Source organism: Odontesthes bonariensis, chromosome 9 (assembly GCF_027942865.1).
Source record: "Odontesthes bonariensis isolate fOdoBon6 chromosome 9, fOdoBon6.hap1, whole genome shotgun sequence".
NCBI lineage: Eukaryota > Metazoa > Chordata > Actinopteri > Atheriniformes > Atherinopsidae > Odontesthes > Odontesthes bonariensis.
Window position 1 is genome coordinate 13,522,441 of NC_134514.1, and position 27,916 is coordinate 13,550,356.

Consider the following 27,916-nt stretch of genomic DNA (forward strand, 5'->3'; position numbering starts at 1 on the left):
TTGATATGTTCAATTTAGAGACATTTCCAACTTGCAAACTCCTCCAGAATCTCCACTTCTTCCTCTTAAGCTATTACTCTGGTTTGGTGGCACTTGTATTTACTGGTTTACCTGTTATGTTTATTTTGAGCATAAAGTACCTTTCAACGTAAGAACCACCCTCCCTGCCTCTCAAAAGCACTTTGATTATTGGTTATACCGGTACTTACTTTAATGCTTCATTCTTAAGCCTATTACTACTGTAAGCATTTGATAGAACAATAAATTGAAAAGTGGTGTCAGTATACTGGATATATTGTTGACTGTCTTTTTGTTCTTAAAGTGAGCTCCCTGTGCAGGCGAGATACGTGCACCTGCACTTGAGGGCATAACATTTTGATTGACATTTCTTAGCAAACAGTCTGTTCGACTGCAGTCCCTTTTAACTGCCTTTCCATGCCACTCCTCAGAATCTGGTGGAGAACATTTGGCCAGTAATGTAATTTACTCATGCAGACACATGCCCATATTTTTTCCTCTCTCTCTTTCATTTTTGTCAGGCTCAGATCTATGTCCTTGCTGGATCCAGCTTTACATTGTATAGAGGACTTAATATATGAAAGAGAACAAGAGTTTTCCCTTCACTGTATCATAATGTCACACATCAAAAACTGAGATCAGATTAAAGCAATACAATGTAACTTCTCAAAAATCCCACTATGGAGCTCCCCCTACAGGCTTGGAGGTAATGTACGGTTACACTGTCGTAAATACAACACCCTTTCGCTTTCACGTTTCACGTTTGTTGACGAACCGGCGAGGAGTCAGAAGGTGCAAGCTATGTCGACCGAGAAGGTAAGAGTAATCAAATGTACCTGGGAGCGTGAGAGGGGTCTATTTGTTTTTGCGGTAGGTGTGCCAGAAAGCAAGTTGAAGTACTTCCGCTCAGCTCCCGGGTCGCTCCCGGGTCGCTCCCGGGCCGGTCCAGCTAAGTTACATAGCGCAGTTTTTCCAACTCAGACCCCCGAAGGGCATAGGAGACAGGCCAATCGTAATATTAAAACTCATTCTAGCCGCACAATTTTTTTCAAACTGTTATTTTAAGGTAGAAATGTTACATAGTATTGCTTTAAAATATCAGATTTGATCAATTAAAGGTAAATTCAGTTAACACAAATGTGTGGGCGGAGGTTTCTTGATATTTAAACTGTTACAATACAAATACCAAAAAACAGGTTTATTATTAAACTAAAAAAAAACCTTCTTCTCAGAAACTCAGCATTGACTTTCGTGGCCTGACTTTTATTACCTGCATTGTCCAGCTTATCTTAATGGAAATCTGCTGCTTTCTTTGTTGCAGCAAAGACTAAGAGACGCCCCGAACTGCATCTCTATTTAACCAAACATAAGATGAATGGAAAATAAATGAGATTTTATAACACATCAGTTCTCAATGTGAAGATGAATTATCTTGAAAAACAATCATTGTATGCCTATCACAAAGCCACATTCCTTATCAGTGATTATCAGTTTTTTTTATATATATACCTATCATGTTGATTCTGATTCATGTTCATGGCACATATTCGATGGCATTTGGAAAAGGTCTATACTGAAGCACAAAATGGATTGGGCATCCATAGTGGCTAATTTTGATTCAAGGAATTGAGAGAGCCGTGGTATGGATGTTAGGTATTAAAGAATTGTCTTTTTCATGGGATTATCTGCGGAGGAAGAAGTCAGCAGTCAGACCGAGCTGACTGGCACGGCAAGATCAGATTCCATCCAAGTAGAACACTTCTTCAGGCATGCAAAACATGCAGATTTAAGTCACTTAATCCTTTTCAATATCAGCATGTCAATGCGCTGAAATAAATAGATGGGATATGATGGTTTTTTAATCTTTCTGTTGTTTCTCACACATCATCACAGGTTTTGCCGTGGTAGCTTTCAGCTTGCTTTTATTAGCTATTGAAGATCCATTGACACAGTCATAAAAGATATTTAAACCATAGATAAAATGCTATGTCAGGCTGTGGTTTATTGTTTGCCCCTCAACGTTGTGGGATTTATGGGCGCTGCAGATACTGAGGCAAATAATTGAACATACAACGCTGGCACTTCAAGCACACCTCAGGGGCTAAACAAACAGCGACACTATTTGGTGCCCAACTTCCACTGAGACTGCCACTGTGGATTATATTAGGGCTTTTTCTGGTGTTTTGTGGACACTGTTCTATCAGCACGACTAAGCAAGACTGTCCAAGTCCAGCTAGCCATGACAGTCTGAGGCAGCAATGAAAACAAGCACTGTTCAAAGCAAGGGAGCTCAGGCAAATGGTTGATATTACACAGTCAGATGGTGCGAAATGTTCAAAATGGCTTTGTGTTTGTGCCTTTGTGAGCCATTGCATTAAACATACTGGAAATTATGCTCAGTGTTGAACACAGCATATTTCAGAATGTTCTTATTATATCTTATCAATATTTGCTGCTGCAGCAGCCCTGTTCCTTCATGGAGCTCATTAAAGTTTCATTGTATCTCATCTTACATGGCTTTATCATAGGGTTTTTTATTCTTCAGTTTATGGGTATTCATGCTTGAAGGTTCCACTGATAAAATGAAGGTTTTAAATGTTTGAGTGTGTAACATTTGAAGTTGGAAATTAAGTACATAAAATCCATTCATCCATACATGTTGTGTAGACTCTTTTTATTGAGGCTTCATTATTAAAAGCACTCATGTGTTGAAAGCCAGGAAAACACTGATCACTGAAGTTGGGGAACTCATTTTAAATTAGTTTAAACTGAATTAGTGAACTGAAGGTTGCTGTAATTATAATTTGAATCTAAAGCATTTTTGTGAGCTACAATTAAAATGGGTTTTGCTTTTTATGTGAGTGAAGTATAAAGTGAACAAATAGATGATTATGGAAAAGGGAAACTGCAAGAAAACTGTGTTTGTCGTCTTTATTAAGATATGATCTATGAAGATTTAATCTACCTGTTTGATGATAATTTGATATTGTAAACAATGTTTGGATATTTTGAAAATCTGAAAGAAATAATATCTTTTGCATCACATGTTAGGTGGTAAAAGCCGTGGGCAAATAAATGACAGATTTGGGTTTGAAATGCCTTTATCTTTTTCTCTGCAGCAGACATAAAAGGAAATGTTTTGGCTTTCCATTTTCAACTCTGACAGGGCTATAGGCAATGTCTCATCAGAGCCTGTTTTCTTTTTTCTTTTTCCGCTGAATGGTTACATGTAACATTAAATGGTAAGTCTGATCAGTGAAATGACTGCCTGTGTGCAGCACTGTTTACAACAAAGATTTCTTTTTCTGTTTTTAATCTCCTGGCTAGCAACATAGAAAAAGAAAAAAGAAAAAAAAGATGTTTGAGGAATAAAAACAATGCCTGCTGATTTGTTTCCATGCTGGGGAAAATGAAGACGCAGCTTGCTTTTATTTCCTGTGTTTCAGGCTTGATTGAGACAAGGCAGGTGAAAGGACAATGTGCTCCCTAAAAAAGCTGGGTTGACACACTGGTGCTGTAAGAAATAACCATTACACACGTAGGCTAAAGTGGTGTTTATGCAAACCAGTAGGTGCAGCAGTTCTGACATTAAACTGTGAATGCATTTCTTCACACCACCTCTATATCCAAAAGCAAGCTCCGTGCAGTTTTACATGGCTTGAGTTGATGAACTGCAATCATCTACTCCAAAATCACAACAGAAACCTTTTCAGGAGTGTTTACATTTTCTAGTTTCATATGATATCCAATTGAATTCTGATTTAAATAAATATCAGAAGGCTCCTTTAAAAGCTCATCTAAACTTTAAGAGAATTATGTCAAGTGTGTGTAATTATTATTCAAGTAATGGGCTATTTTTAATTTGTAATGTGTAAATACAGTGGGATGTATGAGTATCTCCTCTTTCTGTTAAATACGTATAACTGTCATGTGATACGCGCGTTACAACTGAAGTCGCTCATTTAAAGCGTGTGCTGCATGCATTGAGAATGAAATTACACAAAACAATACATGTCGCTGTCTTGATGAGTTAAATAAATCATATAACATGGCAGCAGGCTCTACAAAGATAGTACAGAACCTGTTGAGCATCTTTTGAACTTGGGATGCATTTAACATTTTACTTCCACAAGCATTTGCTTGGTGTAGAAAAGAAAAAAAGTGTGCATTTAAAAGTGAATGAAGCTCATATTTTTAAAAGTCAATTCGAGTTTATTTGCATCGTACATTTCATGTACAAAACAATTCAAAGTGCTTTACATAAAATAAAAGCATTGCAGCGGGGAGTGGAAGAAGCATTAATAATACATAAAAGAATATAAAGAGAAACAAATAAAATCTTTAAAATTATTAAAAACAAGCAACAGTCTAGATAAGTTCAAAGATATTGTGCAGATTTCATGCATAGACACACGAGAAAAGAAATGTTTTTAACTTGGATTTTAAACTGTCTAAATTTGGTGAAAGTTTAATCTCCACTGGCAGTTTGTTCCACTTGTTTGCAGCATAACAGCTAAATGCTGCTTCTCCATGTTTAGTCTGGACTCTGGACTGGACCAGCTGACCTGAGTCCTTGGATCTAAGAGCTCTGCTGGGTTTATATTCTCTGAACATATCACAGATGTATTTTGGGCCTAAACCGTTCTGGGATTTGTAAACTATCAGCAGGCTTTTAAAATCTATTCTGTGACTGACTGGAAGCCAGTGTAAAGATTTTAAAACTGGTGTGATGTGTTCAGATCTCTTAGTCCGGGTTAAAACTCTAGCAGCAGGGTTCTGGATGAGCTGCAGATGTTTAATACTCTTTTTGGGAAGTCCAGTTAAAAGACCATTACAGTAATCGAGTCTACTGGAGATGAATGCATGGATGAGTTTCTCCTGGTCTCTTGGGAGAGAAAACCTATAATTCTGTTGATGTTTCTGAGTTGGTGGTAAGTTGGTAAAAGACATCCGGTAGACAAAGATGCAGTCTACTACTGCCAGCTGTGAGTGATGTGATTAAATCTAAGGTGAGCGGTTAATTATACCTTGTTTGTATTGCTTGATTGCCAATTACACAATAGTATTATTATTTTTGCAGCTTACAAATTCCTTTGTCAATCAAAGGCACTTTTGCAAGTTTACTTTTTAATCATTTGTGAGTCACTGAAATTGAATGATTCTTTTTATTTGTGTTTGACTAACCAACCATTTTCCTGTTGTAATGATCTTCTTATTTCATCCTAAATCGTGAAGCTCTTCAAGTTTGTTTCAATATGAACTCTGTAAACTAATCATAGATCATCTTTCTGACATTTAATATGAGGACGAGTTAAATATCACATCAATGATAGCTTACAGGTACATGTGATGAATTAACAGTTCGGTGCTATTAATATTCGCTGCCGTATGTAACGACAGCTGCTCCGATGTTGTTTAAGAACCTAATTTTGTAGTGTAAATTAAGCTAATATGTCTGTGCCAAGATCCAAAAAGACTCTGATAATACAGCAAAATTAGACATCCAACTTTATATATTGGATGAAAATGCATACTTTTAGCAAATGCATGGTTGTAAAAGTATGCATTAACTGTGAAACCATCACGGACACTCACAAAGTGCTTCAGAAGCAGGGTGTTCCCTAAGCTGCATTCTAAGCTTACAAACATACATATACTGTAAGAATAATGAATACAAATGTGAATTCAAGCAGTCAAACGTGGACCTAACTTTTATGCCAGTAACTTTATTTGTAACTTTATGGCGTCATTGTTTGGTGAATAACTACATTATGCAAAAAAGAAAGAAAGAATGCTAAATCTTAGTGTATCCCACAAATGTGAAAAGAGGCCACTGGCAGAATACATGGAGAGCGGTATAATTGCATTCACAGTGCAGTATATCTATGCTTTGGGCTTTGGCACCTCCTGCACAAGAGCAGTTCACTCACATGAGCAGCCAGACTGGATTCTCCTTGCAGCCCATTAGAAGATAGTCTGCTCCTTTTAAATTGGATGAACAGACATGATCTGCCATTACACAAGCTAATGCCAAGAAAACCTGCTTATAAACCACTACTGTAACTTTCTCCTGTTTAGAACTGATATCAAATTTGAATCAATTCTTCCAAAAAAAAGGATTCTAATTTCAATTCTAACAATGCAAAGCGTCAATACTAGTATACTAGTAGTCGGCTCTGTTGGTTCAGATTGCTTCTCAGGCAGATGAACACAAGAGCAAGCATTAATTGCTTCTATGCTGCTGTCATGTGCAGAGGTGTATTTGCATCTGTGTTTATATTATTACAGACTGTTCATACAAATAAAAAGCTTTGCTGTTTTCCATTTAACGCCTAGTTTGTATAATGCATGCTGTTAAGCAATCAGCAGAGAACTGCAAAAAGAGGTGGTTTGGTGATTGGTTGTGTTAATTAGTACCTTACGGATGATGAATTCACCTTGTAAATCATGGCAAGTGGCTCTCCCCCATCTGACTGCATATGTGTTGCTTTAAGTAATCAGTAATTATCACCCATGGCCTGCTGATACCTGCTACAAAAGCCAAATGTCCTGGGCTCATAGTAAGCAGTAAACTGCAGTCCACCAATCCAAAGGTCTGAGGATAGTTCCTGACAGCCTTCACCTGTCAGAAGTGCTCTCAGTGAAGACATTGAACACCAAGTTGCTGTCAGTGGCAGGCAATCACCTTCAATAGGATCTCTGCCATCACTGGGGTGATTGTGTGAGTGAAAGGGTTAGAGAGAGGCATTGTGCAACACAAAAGCTTGCAAAAGTAACAAAAGTAACTGTAAAAGTATACCATTCTTATGAGTTTTTAAAGGTTTTTCCAAAAACATGCCCATTTGTACAGCTTTTCTTTAATGCAATCACATGTTGGAAACCTAATGTAAATGTTTGAAACAGATTTGCACACCATTTTGGGGTTTCTTTATCATGTTCTCAATGACTGACGGTTACAGAGTGCAAATAGATAATTTAAGCTCTTGGACTCTTAACAGAGGCATGGTGTTGTAATACATGCAGAATGTGGTTTGCCGTTGTATTGCTGAAATAAGAAAGGCTCCTCTTAAAAATAGGGAAACATTAGTACATCCTAATGTCGTTTACGAGTTTTGTTTCATGGAAGTTTTCACTTTTTGCACATCAGTATGTTGTGTAAACACATCATAACAAGAGGGTCAGTCGCAGTTGTCGATGGCCACACCCTAGGCTGAGTACATAAGTGAAATAAAAAATGAGGATCACACAAAAATGGAATAGCAGTAGCCAGAACTGTATAGTCCTAAACATGGTGCACTGCTCTTTGAATTAGGAAACCCGAAGTTGCTGTGTTAAAACAAACCCATCCTTCTTGCATGCTGTCTCTCATACTCACTGATTATTTATGTGGTGCTGCTAAATGTGCTGAGCATGCCTAAGTGTATAAATAGCAGTATGGACATCATCAGAGGCTGCAGCTCACAGGGGGGAGAGGAGAGGCGAAAGAGCTTACAACCAGAGCATCAGATCATGAGCAGCAGAGATGATCCTCCCTGAGTCATCAAGAAGGGAAACTCTTATCTTATATGTTAGGGCCTCATGGATAACTACGCTGACCTTTCTGACCACTGGTGCACAGCTTTGTGTTGGGCTTTTGGCATAATTATTTTAACAGATGATTAAGTGCATTATTCTATTACTGTGTTCCCATTGGTTCACTAATTTATATTTATGGTTTAGCAAAACACAGACTTGCTAATGTAACCGTTTTTTTCCCTTTTTTCATTAAAAATAGCTGCTTAACCAGAGCAGTTATTAGAGCATATCTTATTTGATGTGATTCTCTCAGGCAACTTGTATTATTGCTCAGCGTCATCAACGTCACTGTCTGCATCTTGTGGAGATTTCTTTCCTTAAGAAAGGAGTAACAGCAAAGAAAAAAAAAAGAAAGGAGTAACAACATCCCAGTCATACTATATTTGATATTAAAACATTAGCACATCTTTTCGTCATCATTTTACACCCCCACAATTATCTCTATGCACTCGTATGTTCCAGCTTTACGGTTCTGTTCAGGCTTTCGCTTTGCCGTAGGTTGTTGCTTTTGTCTGGATCTCTCTCAGCTCTGGAGGTCACATTGGTCGCCCTGAGGGTACTTGTAATGGCCAGTGTGCCAACTCTGGGCATGCTAAAAGGACCATATGCTGACTTTAAATTTCACCCAGTGGAGGCTGCAGTGTGATATAGCTATTTGTATTGTGAAATTCATAACATGCTTAATGTGTAGAACAGAGCCAAATATTGCACTCAAGCATGCAGGGGATTAGATAAAGTATTTCTTGAATCTTTGGCTTTCTCATCATGCCACTTCATGTTTTGTAATCGACATGCACGATCACTTCAAGACAAGCAGATGAAATAGACAAAAAAAACGGACCTGCACAGAACTGATAAACGAACCTTTTTCTGTTATTTGAAACTCATTCTGCTGGTAAAATACCTCCCTTAAGGATATTTTTTTTTTTGAGGATTTTATAATAGCAACATGACACCTATCCTCAAAATGCTGATATTTTAGTCATATGGGAAGTCAGGCAGAATAATAGTGAAGTGGAAGTGTTATAAGCCTATCATTTTCACACATGGTTTAGGCATTGCTATAGAGACACCCTGTAGCAGGTTCCTGTTCACTCTTCATTAGGAATTCTAAAGGGTGTGTCGACTGAGAGATGATAATGTTTCTATGGACATTGCTGGCCTCCGGTCATACGACAGTGAGCCACAGTTGCTGAAAATACATGCAAATGCAGTTTCAGCATGGAATGGTTAGATTTTTTATGGAAAGCTCATCTAAATGAAAATGTAGAAAGATCCAAATAAAATTTTGTTACCATGTGAGAAGACAAAAAAAGGCTTACAGTTCTCCAAACAGCTGTCTCATTTTGCACACTGAAACACTGAACAAATAGATGTATGTCCTTGAGGAAAGTCTGCAAATGAAGAGCCTGGGTTGATAGGTTGTTTAAAATAAAGCTGTTGAAGAGTTGATGATATTACGTGCTCACACACACACACGCACACATTGGCTATACATATATACATACAAATGTATGTATATATATATATATAAATGCATATATATGTATGTATTCTCTGGGTTCATGTTCCTTAAATTCTTACATTCTTGTATTTCTCTCATAATAATATTTATGGATTTTGGATAGGTGGTCAAATAAAAGATAGCATTTTAGACTTTTCAGTCCAGGTTCTGAGAAATTATCTTCAGAACTTGTTATCATTTTGTGAAAACTGAGGAAATAACTGACATATAAATGGATATTTAATAAACCAAAGAATTATGCTTCACAAGATTCAGATCATCTATTTTTAGCAGAAATAAAGATCAAGCCAGAGGCTCTGGGTCTAATGAAACTGATTTTTAAAAGGTGTTATCCGTGTTCATATTCACACAATCCAATACAGTGTTTTCATTTAAAAAAAAAAAAAAAAAAGACAAAACTTCAAACTTCAAAGATGGAAGGCCTCCTGCAAACCTTGTCTTCTAACTTGGTTTAACCATATATGCAAGTAGTGCATGTGTTTGATGGGTCTGCGTAGGAGTTTCATGAGTAGATGCAGGGTCGGTCTGCATGCACTCACAATATGTACAGCTACAGGAGCATGAATAGCTCCAGTGTAGTGTGAGTTATGTGTGCTATGTGTGTATTAATCAATTCCATAGTGCTTAGTGCTTCAGAGAACATGAACACAGGATAGACATCTCAGGGAGGTACGGCATCCATGAAATTGCACTTCTCACATCACCGTCTTAGGTCAGCCAGAAAGCTTGCCTTTAGACGCAACGTAACTGCATGTTGAAAATAAAGGATTTAAGCTCTATTAGATTTGATTTGAAGATTTCAGATGGAATGTCGTCTTTGGTTCACATTAAGGAAGCTCTGGTAGGGAGGTGAGTTCCAAACACAGAATGAAAAAAATGTGTTTCCTTTGAATGTAATAGATTGCTGCTGTAAGGTTGCTCTCAATGTCAGGGTCTTTTGAAAAGCCTTACCTTGTTTGTACTTAAGAGAGGGGTTGGTAAATATGTCTTGCTTGGGCAAACACCCTGTGCTGCCTTTGGGGCAGATAAATGAAGAAAAAAAGAAAAGAGTATTGAGTTATAATCAAGATTGAGGTTATTGCTATTACATTTGTAGAGGGACATCAACACTATTCCTCTTGCTATTCCTCTTTTTTTTTTAAATTATTTCTGAAAAAAGAAGAGGAAACAGTACCCTTTTTTTATCTTTAAAAGTTTCTATTAAGTGTGATGACCCTGTGTGTGTCAGTGGTTTTGGAGTTTGGAAAGAGAGAAGAAACAGTGGTTCCCTGGAACAGTTCTAGCCTACAAACAGCAATACTGAAGTTTAATTAAATTAGCATGGTTGTGTGCTTTGAATAGTTTTTACACCAAAGCAGTTTTGTTGTTTCATTGCTGATCTGAAAAGATTGAATGTTTTGCATGTGAAATTGATGCTACCTAAAGCTAAACACTGCATCAGAGATGCTTAGCAACTTTGCAGCTGCAGTGACATTATAGGATTTTTGGGCTCTCTGCTGCTGACATAGAGACCAAGTCTAAGAAAACATTTTTCTGAAATCACAAGTAAACCTAAAAGGATAAGTACGGTCTTTAATGCTTCTCCAAACTAAATGCAGAAAAGAAATACAAATAGATGTAACACTGTCTGTCCTGAAGTGTCAGGACACGAGTAACACAATCAACCAATAAAGCCATAAACCTCATCCTTTGCAAAAATTGCTTTTGTGTAGTTCTGACAAAGAGCTGTATTCACAACTAACACTCTAGGTCCTTCTCAAAGTCGAGGTGGGATCCTTAACAGCTAAGTTTCTAGGATAAAATTTTGTCAAGGGACTGTTCTGAACATTTGAATGACTCAGTCCCTTGTTTAGTGAAATGTCAAGGATGCTTCTGTGTATCCCCAGTGCTCTCAAAGTACCCATAGTCCTTTTTGCATGTCAACGACAGTTCAGATGAAAAATGGAATGTTTTGTATTTATTGTCACCATAAAGTTGTTAGCATGGTAACATATTCCATCAAAGTATTGCATAGTATAGGTTGCTAGTACAAATGGCTGTTAGGTAGCCAGCTATATAACAGCCATGTCAATTATTCATGTTGTGTGTTAGAGTTTAATTGACAGTAGGACTATTGCCGTGACATATGCTGAGTTGTTAGGACTGTTCCATCACATATATTCTGATTTCTGTTTTTGTCACTAATTTGCAGTTGATTAATTCAAAATTTCAGAAAAATGTATCTGAGTCCAAAGAGACCTCATAATAATATTTGATCCGTACAAGCATGTGAAATCTGGTTGTAAAAGATAGTTTGTGGTTAGGTGAAATAAAATCAAGCAGTTCACTTCCACTTCTATGTAAGATTCAATTCGTTTCAATTCAATTTGTTCTATATGATGAAATCTTATTTATAAAAGTAACTAGTAACTAAAGCTGTCAGATTAATGAAGTTAGGTGAAGAGCAAGAGATTTTTTCTCCAAGCAAAACATTGGATTAGAAGGAATAAAATTAAAGCTCATCTACTTCAGTTTTGTTGTTTAATACTGTACTTATTTTAAAGTAATACTTATATCAGATAATTGCGGTCTGTCAATTTGTAAACCCGGAATGAATAAGAAATTGTCATTTAAAGGCATGGTTGGTAATCCTGTTCAGAAACACATTTTGTAATACTGGGTGAAATGGTCCGTCTGTCCTGAGAGAAATCTATACAAGATGTATTTAGAAAAAGGGACGAAAATAATCAGACCTCTGTGGCAGCTGCAGGACTGAGAAAAAGCTGACCAATCCGAGATCAGCGTCCCGCTGATCTCGGATTGGAGCGCCTACAAAAACCAATCAGATGCCTCTGCTTTCTGCCTACGCCCCCCTCTGTCGGCTCCCTGCTCCGTGTGCGCATGTGGTTCTACCGGCTTTGGATGACGCACTGACGGAATGGGGAGGGGGGGGTGGAGCTTAGAGGAGGGGACACTTTCGAATCTTGCTAGCTCTCTTGCTAGCTCTCTAGGATTACCCACCATAGCTTTAAGGGCTTGCTTTTTAAAATTGAATGGATGATACCAACAACTCTTTCTTATTTGGCTCTGCTGCAAGCATCACCCACCACTGGAGTACAGTGGGTTGCTAAGTTGATCAAATTTCCTTTGACTGTAAAGATAGTTGCGTTAGAAGTCTTGTGCAACTCATAGTGAAAAGGAACAGCAGTAAAGTGTAACTGAAGCTTTATATTTGTGTGCTGGTTATGTATTACGGATTGTTGAATCTTGTCGTTTTTCTTGTTGTCAGACAACACTGCTTCAGCCCAAGTTAACCCCTACTATCCATTGAAAGTGTTTGATTTGCAAACGGCTCGTCATACCAGTTGTCAAACGAATATGAAAAGTGGAACGCTTCTTAAAAATGGCTACAGCATAAGCAAGTTACAATTTAAGCAGCAAAGCGTTGCTTTTTTACAATGTAATAACAGTTCAAACTGACAGTGGTCCACATCTATTATAGCTGCACACTGCAGTGCAATAACAAGGCTGATTCTTTATTTCTGTCATTCTTTATATATATATACAGTGGATCTGTAATTAAGCTCTGGGTAATGAATCCTGAGTCTGAATACAGCTTTTAGATTCATATTTTCAGCTCTTTAGCAAGATATCCATTTTAAACTCAGCTAGCGCTAGCCTTACTGGGCAATAGAATCTGATAAAACATTGGCTATCTAGAAAAAGAAAATTAGTATTTTATATCTGCCTCTATTTGAATTCAAGTTCTCACTGTGTGTGATAAAAATTCTTTATTGACAATCTTGAGCAGAGATGCTTTGCTCACTACTCACAGAGCTGCTCCACTGAGCACAGACATACATTAATTTAGTCTCAGGCACAGGGAGACATGTATCTTTATCATAATGCTTGGATTGTTCACATGTGTGAATTGTGGTAATCGTTTAAGGGCTAATCACAAGTAGATACAGTAACGGATATTATTGTTCAGTGAAATCATTATAGGACTTATAAAATAGCCAGCAGGATTCAAATGAGTAGTTGCCTACAGTTTATGCTTCGGCTGGTCGGTATACAGACTTGTTCATTTCGATTTCTCAAATCAGATAGAAAATCAGGCATTTAATAACGTTTATACTGATATAGTATGATGCTGTCTTTTTCTCCAAGGCCAAGTGCAATTCTCCTCTCCCATGGTGCACCCCCACCTTCAACTTTCACTCTGCATTTTTGTGCAAATTCTCCTCATTGTTGTCAACTTAACAAGCATTAAAAGGTGTCGCCGATTTACATTAAGTACTGCTGAAATGAAAATATAGACTTCATATTATGGTATCTTATCAGACATCACGTTTATAAATTTACTCGGGGGGGGGGGGATCCTGAGAACACACAAGACACTGACTGAAACTGGACTTATGGAATGCATGGAAACATCTTTGTCCTACGGAAATTATATTAAATCAAGCTTCTTAAAGCCAAACTAGCGTCCAGATAATGCATTTATGGGGTCAAAGCACTCCTACGTGTATCCGCTTAACTTGACTTAAATTGGCCGCGGCGCACACGTGGCATCTTCCATCTTTTTATGTAAACAGTAAAATATAAGTGTGTGTACAGTATAGTATATCATGATTGAGAAGCTGCCCATTAACTCAACCTCTTCTGCCCAGCCACATCAGTGCTCCCTCTCCTCATTTTCACCACTCAGTAACAACCAGGTCATGGACTTTGTGTCAAAAGCTAAAACCACCTCTAGCAAACTGGACCCCATGCCCACGGCACTGGTAAAAGCCTGCCTACCCACACTTTGCCCTACCATGACTGACATCATTAATACCTCCCTTACATCTGGTGTGGTGCCCTCCAGTTTTAAAACGGCTGTGGTCATTCCCACCCTCAAAAAACCCAGCCTGGACCCTGATGACCCTGGAAATTACCGCCCTATCTCCAACCTACCCTTCCTCAGCAAGATTCTGGAAAGAGCAGTGGTTGCCCAACTACAAGACCACATGTCCCACCATGAACTCTATGAACCCCTCCAATCTGGCTTTCGACCTCACCACAGCACGGAGACGGCGCTCATTAAGATCATGAACGACCTCCTCATAGCTGCAGACAATGGCCTCATCAGCCTTCTCATCCTCCTAGACCTGTCTGCAGCTTTTGACACAGTCTCCCACACCATCCTGCTGCACCGTCTCCATGATCATTTAGGCCTCTCTGACTCCGCCCTCTCCTGGTTTCACTCCTACCTCTCCACTAGGACGCAATACATCGCTATCAAGGACTCCAACTCGACCCCAGCTCCAGTCAACCACGGCGTGCCCCAAGGCTCAGTGCTTGGCCCCCTGCTGTTCACCATCTATATGCTCCCTCTCGGCCAGATCATCCGCCAACATGGGCTCAGTTTTCATTGCTATGCTGACGACACCCAGCTCTACATTAGCACTACACCATCTGCCCATCTCCCTCCCCTATCACTAGTTCACTGTTTGAGAGACATTAAGACTTGGATGGCCACCAACTTACTCAAACTGAACAACAACAAGACAGAGCTCATGGTGGTGGCCTCTCCATCTCAGTCCAAGGAAGTTGAGGATGTCCTACTGAATGTTGATGGCTGTACCATCAGGCCCTCCCAAGAAGTACGCAACTTGGGTGTTATCCTGGACTGTAACCTCTCACTCCAAGCTCATATCAGTAGCACCACCAAATCCGCCTTCTTCCATCTCAAAAACATCTGCAGACTCCGGCCCTCACTGTCAGACCCAGTTGCAGAGACTCTGATCCATGCCTTCATCACCTCCCGTCTGGACTACTGTAATGGTGTCCTCTATGGTCTTCCAAACAAAGCACTGGACAGACTACAGCGTGTCCAAAACTCGGCTGCCAGGATCCTCACCAACACAAAGCGGTGGCAACACATTACCCCCACACTGAAACACCTTCACTGGCTCCCAGTGAAGTCACGCATCACCTACAAAATCCTACTCCTCACATACAAATCCCTCCACACTCTTGCTCCCCAGTACCTCTCCGATCTCATCCAGCAACACTCCCAACCAAGGTCCCTGAGGTCCTCTGGCAAGAACCAGCTCGTCACTCCCCGCTCCAGACTACGGACCTTTGGAGACCGAGCCTTCTGTGTTGCTGCCCCCACCCTTTGGAACAGTCTACCTCTCCATATCCGCCAAGCTCCCACACTGGAAACGTTTAAAAAGCACATCAAATCCCACTTATTCACTGAGGCCTATGGTCCTTAATCACCTTGGCCCCATCCCCATTTCTACCCCCTCCCCTCTTCTTTCCTCTATTCCCTAGCCCCATCTCCTTTTTGTAAAGCGACCTTGGGTTACTTGAAAGGCGCTATATAAAACCAAGTCATTATTATTATTATTATTATTAAAACTATATGTCAACTCATGGAAACCTAAAGCATTTCCAGACTGCACTTCCATCTGCTCTAGTAAAATCTTGATTTTACAACCACAGCATCATCTGACAACATCAGCACTCAAGCAACTTAATGACGTTTGTGCATTGAATTCAATCATACAGAAGGTTAGAAGAGACAGAATGCCTTGAAGGCTTTCTCATACTGTCCAAAGGATCGTAGCATCGGCTATACTTTGGTTAACGGCTCGATTCTTCTCCCGTGCATGCATACAGGGACAGGGGTGGGGATTTCATTAAACTCCCAAGTTGAGCTGTAAGCATTTCTCGGCTCAACTAAGCATGTAACATAAAAAAACAAAAACAAAAAGGAAATTAAGCTTTATGAAGAATTTATTTACATTATGGGGAAACATATGACAGCAGAGATACAGAAAAGTAGCTGCTTACAGCCAACAATGGCTGACAGTTGGCAGGTACTCTAGAAAACCCCATTATCGTTTAATAGCCTCATAAGCATCATCTTACATTATTCTTGCGCGTGTGGCTTATGTAACAATTTTACTGAGGGAAAATACTAATACTATTTTTTGGGGACTGGAGGGTTTGCTTCAGTAAGCAACAGGTGGAGTGACTAACGATTGTGGTTGGTAAAGACCCTGGCAGCACTTCTTTTACTACGCTGGCATCCCTCAGCAGGAAGAAATTATGCAGACCCAGTGTGACTGGCTTGAAAGCATAAGCAACAGCAACTTATCTGACAGACTTTTCATCAGTAAGGGACATTAAAATCCAAGCGACTTTGTAGAGTATCTTTTTAGCTTGACTCAACACCTTTCAGTTAGAAGATTTTGTAAACTGATTTTTATCTTCACTGCTGATGCTGTGGTTGAAAGGTTAGATTGCATCTTTGACAGAGGAGCAGAACAAGAACAGTTGTTATTAATTAATGATGTAAATGATCTAATTAATTTTTTAATGAACGTTTAATAAATAAACAAACAAGTGTTGCTAATTAAAACTAATGAACTGTAATGGGTTATATGACCACCGCTCATATAAGCATCAGCCTCTATGGTCAGTGTGGATGCTGTTGTAGGTTTGGACTGCATTTAGTGGAAATGGATTTCACTTCTTCACAGTACCTTATAATGTTTCTGTGCCATTGTTCATTTTTTTGGCTAAATCAAACATGGAAAATATGTAGATTCTTTTTCTATGACAAACTAATAAGGCAGTTTTTGTTTGTATTGTACAGGTTCTGTTGTACAGCACAAAGGAAAAATAAACCTAAACCTTCATGTTCAAATGTATTCACTGCATCTGATAACTGTAATGGAAAAATTATATATTTGAAGGAAAAAACTACCTCGAGCAAATGGAAGTGCTCACTATATGATTGCGGGTTAATTATCATATTGACAGACACACACGAAAAATCGTTAGTTATGCATATAAAGCAGGAAATTGTCTTTACAGAAGAACGGAGGTAAAACAATATTTCTGTTGGAAGATGTATTTCATCTTGGCAGAAAATGATTGTTCTACCTTTTAAAAAATACCGACTCATTTGTATTAGGTCTGGAAGGAATCATGGATTCAATTCTAAATTCTTTTTCATTCTAACACTGTTGAAACTGCTGCGTGTGGTCTTCTGTGTAATTTGTTTGCTTGCACATTAAAGTGTGACCTGTTATTTCTCTCTGCAGACTGCTTTGAAATAATCTCAGCGAGGAGCATCCAAATCAACGTACTATTCAGGTGAGTTATTCAAAAAAGAATTACATTTGTATTACACATTCAGACTTTAGACATGAGCAGGGGGTGATTTTACAGTTTTACAGAAGAGAAAGAATTTGATAGCAATACATGAAAGTGTGTTGGCACCCTTTGACATGACCGATCACTCAGAGTCAGCATATTTGACTCATCATGCAGGCATACTCTGTGCACAAAGGCAAAGCCTACAGTTTTCAGCGTCTACTTGCTTTTTCTCCCAAATGTTAACACAAATGGAGCCAGAGAGGAATTCAAAAGAACAGCATCTCACTCTTTACCTCGCCTCTGTCACATGGGGCTTTAACCTGATGTTCACATTGGAGAGAAAGAGAAAGCCTCCGCATAGTGACACTGTTAGCTATCCTCTCAAATAGGCAGGGTTGGGCTGGCGCCACGGCTGTTTGCCTCATAGCCTGCGCAATGGGAGTCGGCTCCATTATCAGAACTGCTGCTTTGCCACCCTGCAGCAAGCCCAGCATCTTCTGTTCCTGCAGATTTAATTTCTTATCTCAACGTGGAAAACAGCCCCTCTGATGAACAGCAGAAAACACCCTGGGCCAAGTGTGAACATGGGTTCAGAATACATACAAAAGATGGCTTGATAAATTTATTTATGTGTGTAGCCTCTTACAAAAATGCATTGTAATAATCATAGATCACCAAAGAAATTTGCTTCATACAGTAAGCAGTTATTTAGGAAAGGAAGGCTCCCATTATTTATATTACATATTTTGAGGCAATTATTTATGAGGCTGCCGTCAAGCATGCAAACATCTGATATGTGCCACCAGTATTCTAAAACAGAACAAGCTGTCTTCGTGTTTCTGTTTGTTGTTTAATAATAGCTGCACGACCAACTGCTGTACTCGCACATGACATAAACTCAGCATGATCCAGAGCCTTGTGTGTGTGCTCCTTTTGTTAAAAGTCATGTGAGAGCACATTATCACCTCTCAGGAAATGCTTATTGTTAATGAGTAGTTTTCATAAATTCCCTTGTGCAAAGAAAAGATCAAAGTTTGTGACTGAGACATTTCTTTAGATTTTTCTCTCCAGTTGTTTCCTATCTTTTCTTTATTTTTGACAACTTTGAATTTTCTTTCTCACTTGATTTGATAAAATCTGTGCTGGTATCAAAAGATTTGAGTTGTTGGGGCTTTTTGAGCCCTTTGCTAACACCTTCATCAATGTCAGAAAAGGCCACGAGAGTAATAATTTTTTTGTCAGTTTGCCCAGAACCTGAACCAAAGGGTATTATGTTCGCACAAAGAAGGCATGTAGCCTCATAGCTTAATTTAAGTTGATTTCAAGCCTTTAGAGGGACAGGTCTGCACTTTCTTATGCTGTTCTACCTGTAGTCTAATACATCAAAATTAAGTTGTTACAACCACAAAAGTTTTGAAGGAATAGTTCAGGTTATCTGAAGTAGGGTTGCGTGAAGTACTTATGAGTACGTTGTACCTTTCCTGCAGTAGATAGCAGGAAGGAAAGCAGGAAAAAGAAAGAAGACCCAATTTTCGCCATCCAAAACGACTCAAACGTCAAAAATTTCATAGCGATTCAACGAAAGCTAAATCAATCATTGTTTCCTTTGTCACTATTTTTTCAAATGAACAACGTCTGTGTTGGTGCGCATCACTACGTGCACTGCATCTGCCTAGCGCATCCTGCCACTGATCGACAGAGTCCCTCAGAAGTTGTGTCAGACTTGTTGGATATGTTCGTCCTGGGTATTGCTTCTGCTATGTCTCTCTGTGCCACATTTCTTATCAGCCATTTTTCTTCTCGCTCATACAGATATCCTGTTTTCTCTCTAGAAAAAGGCATGTCTTTGTCTTCGCTTATGTAATCATCTATTTTTACTGTCTCGTAGTTGTTCTTTTTGTGTATCAGATGTGCTGAACTGAGTCACTTTCAAAGGGAAAGCGCTACGGCTGTCATCATGTCATATGTCAGCGTTTGTGTTCTACATATACCACACAATTTTGGAAGATCAATATAGATTGTTTTTTATAAAACTGTGTAGATGGATTTATACACCAGTTATACTTGGTTAGGGTTAGGAAAATACCTATATGGTAGAGGCAGTCAGCTATTTCCTGGAAACATGAAAATGCCGCTTTTATTCGTAATGAATAAAACTCTGACCTTTGATAGATGCAATGTTGTTCTCGACACCACCTGGGGTGGGACTCATCACTCTGGTATCTCTACGACTTGTAACCACCATATATATCACCATAAAATTAAACTCAAGGGAGGAGAATATTGTTGCTTTTGGTTGTTCCGCATGTATTTTGGACCCTTTAATTGCTTCCACTGTATAATAAAGTGTTTAAAGGAACCTTGACTAATATGGCTTGTAGGTTTTAATCAACATTCGTATTGGTTCTATAGATGGGACATTTAAAAGACTTTGAATGTTCCAATTTTGTGTTGCACTCGTAGGCCGCCATTGTTGTTTTTGCTGAAGTTATTACTTTAATGACTTCAACTGGCTGGAATGCCTGTCTGATTGGTCTTTTCAAGTCAAACGCCAGTGCAGCACAAGTGGTGAAAACAACATTGAAGACATTACTGGAAATGAACACCAAAATGAAGAAGGTCAGAGAGGTGAGATTTTTAAGTTTGTCCAAGTTTTTTTTCTCACATTTTTATGTAATTATTTTAAAATTTTGTTTTATTTTATGGTTTCAAGTTTTAAATGGATCAGAACAGTGTTAAGTTTAACAAAAATGGTGTTGCAAGTGAGATTTCTGTTCCACTTTGTGTTGGTGAGTAGGGGTGTGTCTGCTTTGAAATTTTATATGGATGAGTTTCTGTGTGGAGTGATTAAGTTTGTTAAAGCGGGGTACATTCACTGTTCAACGACATTGGGAAACAGGGTGGACGAAAGAAAAAGACATGATGTTTACTAGCAATCTTCTATTTCAACGAGTAACCTTTGGGCATGCATTAGATGCTTTAGATGCATTACAGAAGATGCGGTGAAAACACAGCTACGGTCTTTAGAAAGGTGTCTTTGTTCCTTTTGTCACCAACAGAAAAGCTGTGAAGTATACTTTCCTTGGTGTCTTTCAAGTGAAAATCTGTAATAAAAAAATTTAGTACTGGTTTTAACCCTCGTGTAAGATTATAAAACAAACGAATACATTAAAAAAATGATAGAAAAGCTTTTGTTTTCTTTTTGTTTTCTAAGCCACTGCAGAAATTAAAAAAAATATTATATACACATATATATATATATATATATATATATATTCAGTGCTGAACAGGCACCATAACATGATATATACGATATATCAACACATGTGGACACTTAACAGTGCACATATCGACTCTGATCATTTTCAGGTAGCTGGGCTTTACATAATGTGGCTCTCTGAGAACACATTGATTTTTCTTGCTTTGAACTGGAAGTCCTGCAGGATACTCGCCTGCACAGGGGGAGTGTCTGGTTTTAGCACTGTACAGAAAGCAGCTATCGACCATAATTTGGCAATTTGGATGAAATAGAAAGTTAATAATCCATAGTATGAGCAATAACATGGCCTTTAAGGGCAAAACCATTGCATTAGCAAATTGAATTCACCTAGGAATACATGGAAGAAGATGTAGAGCTTCTTATGTTAAATGACATCAGTGAGGATGGGTTGAGTAGAATGTGGTTCTTTGAATAGATTTAGCATACAAGAGATTTAGTGTGTGGTGTTATAGACAAGTTGATTGTGTGGTCCTGACTATTATTTGTCTTTATTTTTCTTCTGAATGGGATCTTGGTCTGTTTTTGTGAACTCCTTCCAGCAAATGTTTGTACCTTTGACATCTTATTACACTTGACATCCAGCTTACAATATATCACTTTCTCTGAAAGTGGTTTTAGACAGAATACACGTAACAGATATAAGTCATGACTGCCATACAACTCACATAATTCATTTCAGACGTCCATGGTTGTGCAAATGCATTCTTGTGTTTAAGTAGTAGTATTTACTGTAATGAGAAAAAAAAAACGTGCAAACATCATAACATTGCACAAAATAAGTTTGTTTTATTACATTTTTCAGATTGTCCAAAATGTTGTCAATCCCATAGTTCAAACAAATCAGGTGATGGTATTTAAACCAACAGAGAAACTAGTTTGGTTTGTAAAGCACAGAGCTAATTATCCTGAGGCAAACTTACAAATCACACCAGTTTTTAGTTCTGCATAAAAGTTAAGTTTTTTGTCAATTTGCTTGTTTGTCTTATTTGTTTTGGAACATGTGACCGCTCATGACAGAGACATTTTTCATGAGTCCTGTTTGTAGCCAACTGGCATGTGGTTCTTGTTTGGAGATGGTTTTATGTTTTTGGCTAGAAAACCACTCTTGGTTTCATTTGCCACTTGTGAGACCTGGATAAATAATCCTGAGTGCAACTGCTTTCAGACAGTTTTTGAAAAGCCGGAATGGCTATGAACACGTTAAACACAAATTAGAAAATTAACCTAAGGTTGTAGCAAAGTAAATAACCAAGTAAATAAATTAATATCAAGTAATTTAATACTATACTTGCTTTCGGATGCTCTTAAAATACTTAATTAACAGTTCTCCTTTCTTTAAGTTTGATAAAGGCTTCATAAACATTACCCCAGGTTATAATTGAACTTTGGGTTTTCTGTATAGAAAGTAATCATTACCATAATGCTTGCTATAATGAACCAGCCCTAAGCAAGGTATTTTATAAATGATTGATTATAAACACCAATGCAGAAGTTCATGTATGTATTTTTTAATAAAGTGAATAACTTTTTGATTAAATATTTCAGTTCCTACAGCGTGTCTAAATGTTTTTCTCATGTTATCGTACATACCCGTGTCTTTTTATTTCCATGCGTACATGACCCAAGACAAATATATCAGCAGGATCAAAATTTCAACTTTTGAATCAGTTTAAATTTGACTTTCTCAATGCAAATAACTGTTTTGAGATCTTTTGTTGGCATCTACTGGTTTTCTCAAGACTCTACAATTAAGCAGGAGGAGGGTGAATCCCTTCTTTATTCTGTGTCAGTTTGAGGAATGGCTAATGAAAGACGCACTGTGCCGAAGCAGTACAAGTTGAACAGCAGCTAGATTTCACGCACAATGGAATCCATGTATAAAACAGTGTTTATTTGAGGATCTGACAATTATTATTCATTACCACAGAACAGCAGAGATGTCTGAAAGTGCAGTAACACTTTTCTGAACAGCTTGCCAAAACATTTTCTATCTAATACAAACAGGTATCATGTGCAGCCACCTGTAAATCCAAACTTGCTGCGCGCAGGCACATTAATGGTTATGCTACAGCTGATCTCTGCTTTGTAGCTTATTTCATCCCTTCCTCTTATAAAGCCTTAAGTCATGACTCACTCAATTAAAGATAAATGCATTAGAAAATGGAGGTTAACACTCAAAGTTAGGATCAATTTAAAAGAGCACCTCAAGGTTTGTGCACTTGTTTCCTGACATTTTTAGGGCAGCGCTCCCTCACAACATTATCTTTTTAAATTACAGAAGAAGATACCATATTTTTTTTATCTACCTTTCATGTGTCACGCCCCCCAGGTTTACAGCTCCTGCACTTCCCCAGATCTGACAACATCCTCAGGACAACTCACATATATCATCATTAAAGAGCTTGGACTCAGGCACTTTGTCAGAGTTTGCAGCCCAGTGAAAAGGTACAAAGGGGTCAGAAAATAGATCTCTTTGATGAGCAACAGATTATGATGGAGAGGTGAGCAAACAGTCCTCTCATTCACTTCCCACATATACTACCCAGTAAGACTTTCTATCTCTCGCAGCAGCAAAATAATGTTTGATACCAAAGACAAGCTGCAAGTGGGATGTAATCCTCTTGAACCTTTAACAGTAGAAGGCAAATCGCTCTTTTCACTTTGAATAGAAGGTGAAATTAACTATGTTCCCAGAATAGTAACAGCTAATTTATTATCACTTCATTAAATTTACATACTCTTATCATTTTTGTATTATCATGTACAATATTTATAGGCAATCCACATATAATTGCATCTCAAAGACAATTCTGTATTGTCAGAGGATCTGAAGCCTCTTTCAGCCTGACTTTGACAAACATAACAAGTGAATATCTGACGTGAAAATTCCCACTGAGTTCAGCAACATGAGAGCTCGTCCCAGACTGATTTTACTTCATCTGCAGTTTGCCCACCTATCAGGGAGGTGTGTCCAAATTTATAAATCTCTCTGTCAAGAAGTTGGATCCCAAGCACAGCAATATGCACTAGTTTACAGATGAGGGTTTATAGCAATTCGCCTGAACAAAAAGTGAAAAAAAGGACTCTTAGAATGAAGCATTCCGCGCTTTTGATAGTTTGAAATAAGAAGCACTAATTGTGATCGGTGTGCTCACGATTTACAAGTTTTGTTCCTTCCATCAATACAACGAGGCAAAGCTTTCAACTAGAGTGATGCAGATTTTTTAACTGTGACAAGAGGGATAGTTGGAATTACATGCAGATACAGAAGACACTGAGACAACATGAAACCAGTACAGCATTGTGGCAATTTTTCTCAGATTCTGAGCTGAACTCACCTTAGGCTGAAAGCCTAAAAAAACCCAATGATGCTGTTCCAGAAATAAAAAAAATAATTACTCAAAATACTGCTTTTAATTAGTTAGTCTCTTCACACTTTACCTTTGTGCAATGTTAATTGATCAAATAATTTCTTTCAAATTTGTTTGACTTATTGCTGGTAACTTTTTCGTAGCTGTTCCATCTCAACTTGCTGGTATAGTCAGACTTGTTGTTCACCATGTTATTACCAATTTCATTTAATGGCACTGCTGTTGCATGGCAACCAGAAAAAGAACAACGGGCATCAGAAATCAGAGGTGACATACAGAGACACATGGGAGGGGGTAAGTGATGAGAGAAAAGAGATGGTTCCAGACAAGGGATATAAGCAGAATCTCCTTTCTGTCATTGTGGAGAATGTGAGCTTATTCGACTGTGGAAGGGCTATTCTGCCGCCCAGGTCATTTTAACATGAAGGGACATCAGAATACACAGGAAGGAATAAAATGCATCTCGGTCCACAAGTGATGTCATCCACCTTGTTCCCTATAGACCCCAGATTCAGCATCTCAGTGCTGAGGTACAGAGAAACTATGGCCAAATAATTTCTCTACAATAATTCGATAAGTTATTTTACCGTTTAAAAACTACGGTGCTGTGAAAAACTCTTGGCCTAACTTTATTTATTAATTTATTAAAATAGGCACATTGATTTATTGAGTTTAATGTGTGCAAGCATAAATGGAAATACAATTTCAAAAAGTTCTTTAAAAAGAGTTTTTAAAATTCTAACAAGCTGGAAAGTCACAGTCTGAACCCTCTTAGACAAGATTTGTTTAAGTAGTCTTCAGAAATAGTTCTTCAGGATTCTTGAAGGACATTCCAAAGCTTTTCGTTGGCTGCTTTTTATTTTGTTCTGTCAAGATGATCCAACACTGCTTCAATAATGTTGAGATCCGGGCTCTGGGGAGCATTCATCACTCCATAGGGCCTGTTGCCACTTATTTTCAGTCCAGTTCGTGTCATGTCTCATACCTCAGCTGTTTCTCTCATTTTCCCTTCCTTGGGAATGGCTTCCTGACAGCCACCCTTCCATGGAGACCATTTCTGATGAGGCTTCAGTGAACAGCAGATGTATCACCTGAAGGTCCAGATGCATCTCTAGGGTCTTGTGTCAGGTCTTTGCTGGATTTTTTTTCCCCTTTTCATCACTTTTAGATACTGTTCATCTGCTAGAGATAGTTTTTTATTTATTTATTTATTTTTATTTTATCTAATTATTTACAGCCTGAAAAACAATAAAACATATTTTTCTGATAGTGATCAAGTATAGGTACTGGACTGAAAATAAGTGAAAAAGCAGCCAAATTCCAAAGAAAAAACTTTTGAGAGCCAATCAGAAAGCCTGAAGAAGTATTGCTCGAGACCGCTTTAAAAGATTAGAAGCAAGTCTGGCTCCTTGGAGGGAAAACAAAGAAATTAGGAGTGGCTGAACACTTTTCCATAGCGCTATGCTTGTACTTTTGGAGCCTGAAAATTTTGCACAGTACTGCATACAGTGCTTTGTCTACTTGATAAATGAGTTCGAGTCGATGGAATTTTGTAAATTTGAAATTAGTTTAGCTGCCAGCAAAATTCAGCAATAGGGTGAAATTTCTCAAATACTATCTTCATAAAAGAGCATGCTTTAGATTTGTCTATAAAAGCTCATTTGAAGGGGGAATTATATGTAATTTCATATGAATTGAATGACATTTATATGTCAAATGTACAATATACTTTGCCAGTTCATCTCGTATAGCCCATTTTGTGTTACTTCTATAACTTAAAACGGATGAAAAGTTTGATGCCTGCACATTACAACAAACAACAGCCCCACTCAGTATGGGGACAGGGTGTTCAAATGGTCTAAAATACCTGCATATAAAAATTGTCTGGCACATCATACAAAGCATGCTAACCAGCAGCACAAAACTATCCATGCTTGTGAGCATTTCTGCTTCGCATCAGCGGGGCTGTGATAGGCACAAACTCGATCCTCCTTACATGTTCTCAGTGCCTCACTTATCATTTTGACTTCTGAGACTTTTCATGAGGTCCCTGCTCCTATGATTGGACAGTCTCTGGTACCACACTCTAGATCAGCAGATCTAGTTCCAGTTACAGATCTCTCTAAAAAGAGGAGCTGTTGTGTCAGTCAATGAAGTAAAATTTGTAGTGTATTTAAAAAGGTTTAATGTTAGTTGAAGGAAAAAACATAATATTGGTTGTAACTGTAACCGCTAACAGATGTGGTTGTAAAACGGAAAACTAACATTATGAATAATGGAAAAATCAGCAGCTTGAATTTTCTAGTTGTGATTGTATTTGTTATAGCAGTGGCAATAAGAGTTGTACAATACAATAGCACTACTACTGTTTGTCTTTTTAAACCTTTCACAGCTAACTTTTAAACACTTGTTGATCAGAATAAAGACGGCTGAGCAAGATGGAAGCTTTAAAGAGACAGGATCATAAACAGAGACTGATCTGGTGGGCTTCATCAAAGGACTAAATAAAGATTTTAAAAAATCTATTTGAATCCTAGAATAATGTTGCAGATCATGAAATGTACATGATATGTCTCCTTTACATAAAAGCTTGCTGCAGGCAGGCACTGTCAAACGGTAGGCTGGTGCAGATGCTGAGTATTTTTTCCTTAATGCTTGCCTCTGTGTTTGGGAATAAACAGGAATATCTTCACTTATAAACTAATAAGCAAACCATTCGTTGTGATAAGTTAGAAAAAAAAGCAAAAAAAGATCCAAAATAAAAAAAATAAAAAAAACGAGGGTGAGGGGGGGGGGTAAATCAGTGTCGGACCACCACTGCTCGTCAGATAAACAATGGATGTAGCCGCGGGTGATAAGATGACAAGAACGATTGACAACTTTTTTGTTTAGTTAAGGCCTGATTCGTCCGAAAATAACCACAACCAATGCTCTGACACGGAGCCATCAACCTCCCACGTTATGTCAAGCCCTGGTCCGGAGCTAGCATCAGATAATGAGCCACGAAACGCTGAAAAAGCACAACACATCTATAAAACACATTACCTGCTCAGTGACCCCTCTCCCCGCTGCCTTTCAGCGGCAGGCAGCAGCAAACACATCATCGGACGAGGCCGAGATGATAATCAAGTTTAACGTTGGCTACCATATTGCAAAAGTTCCCTTCACTAAGTTCAAGTCCAAAATAATTCTTCAGAGGAAAAATGGCCATAAGACATTGAGCCATGAGATGTTCAGTTTGAAGCCCTTAAAACACTTGCAATTTTCATTTAGATTTTCTTTTTATTTAATTTATCTTGAGATGCTTTAAAGCTATGGTAGGTAATCCTAGAGAGCTAGCAAGAGAGCTAGCAAGATTCGAAAGTGGCCCCTCCTCTAAGCTCCACCCCCCCCTCCCCATTCAGTCAGTGCTTCATCCAAAGCCGGTAGAACCGCGTGCGCACACGGAGCAGGGACACAGCCCTTTTACAGACAGCCGTTCCACTTCCTATTCGCCCCATTATAAAAAATTTGGCTGCAGTTCAGTTGATTTTGTCTGGGGGCGCTGGCGAGCGAGTGCAGAATGACCATTTTCCATAGGGCTGGCGCTAATAACTCAAAAAATGTCCCCGCTAGCGGCTGAAACCTGAAAATAATACTGTGATTTCTGACAGAGGGATGTGGATTTATATCGAAAGTACAATAACCTGGGAGTTATAGCTTTCTGTTTTCTTACAGGTCTGGCATTTGCGAGTCAGTATCCGCTAGCATCTAGCTAACGGAATCTGAAGAACGCACGGCTGATTACGACCGGCTGCTTTACGGCACTCGTCCACTGTGCCAGAGTGCTAACCTGGTGCCGCTAACAACAACCAAAGCTAAACCAGAGGCTAGTCGGAGAGTATGTAAAAGGGCTGTGCTGAAATCTGTAACTATTTGAGCTAACACCTCTCTGCTAGCTCAGCGCTAGGACTGACCATGCCGTAAAGTGATGCCACATGCGTGACGTCACTCGGGATGCAATACTGA

At 38.6% G+C, this 27,916-nt stretch overlaps 1 protein-coding gene across 2 annotated transcripts in view; it reads left to right on the plus strand.

Annotated features, from left to right (window-relative positions):
* lrfn1 (leucine rich repeat and fibronectin type III domain containing 1) overlaps positions 1–27,916 on the plus strand; it is a 128,708-nt gene that overhangs the window by 51,711 nt on the left and 49,081 nt on the right. For both annotated transcript variants that reach the window (XM_075473196.1, XM_075473197.1), the window contains one exon: positions 17,203–17,254. The gene's annotated coding sequence lies outside the window, so the exon portion shown is untranslated. The remainder of the gene's footprint in view (positions 1–17,202; positions 17,255–27,916) is intronic.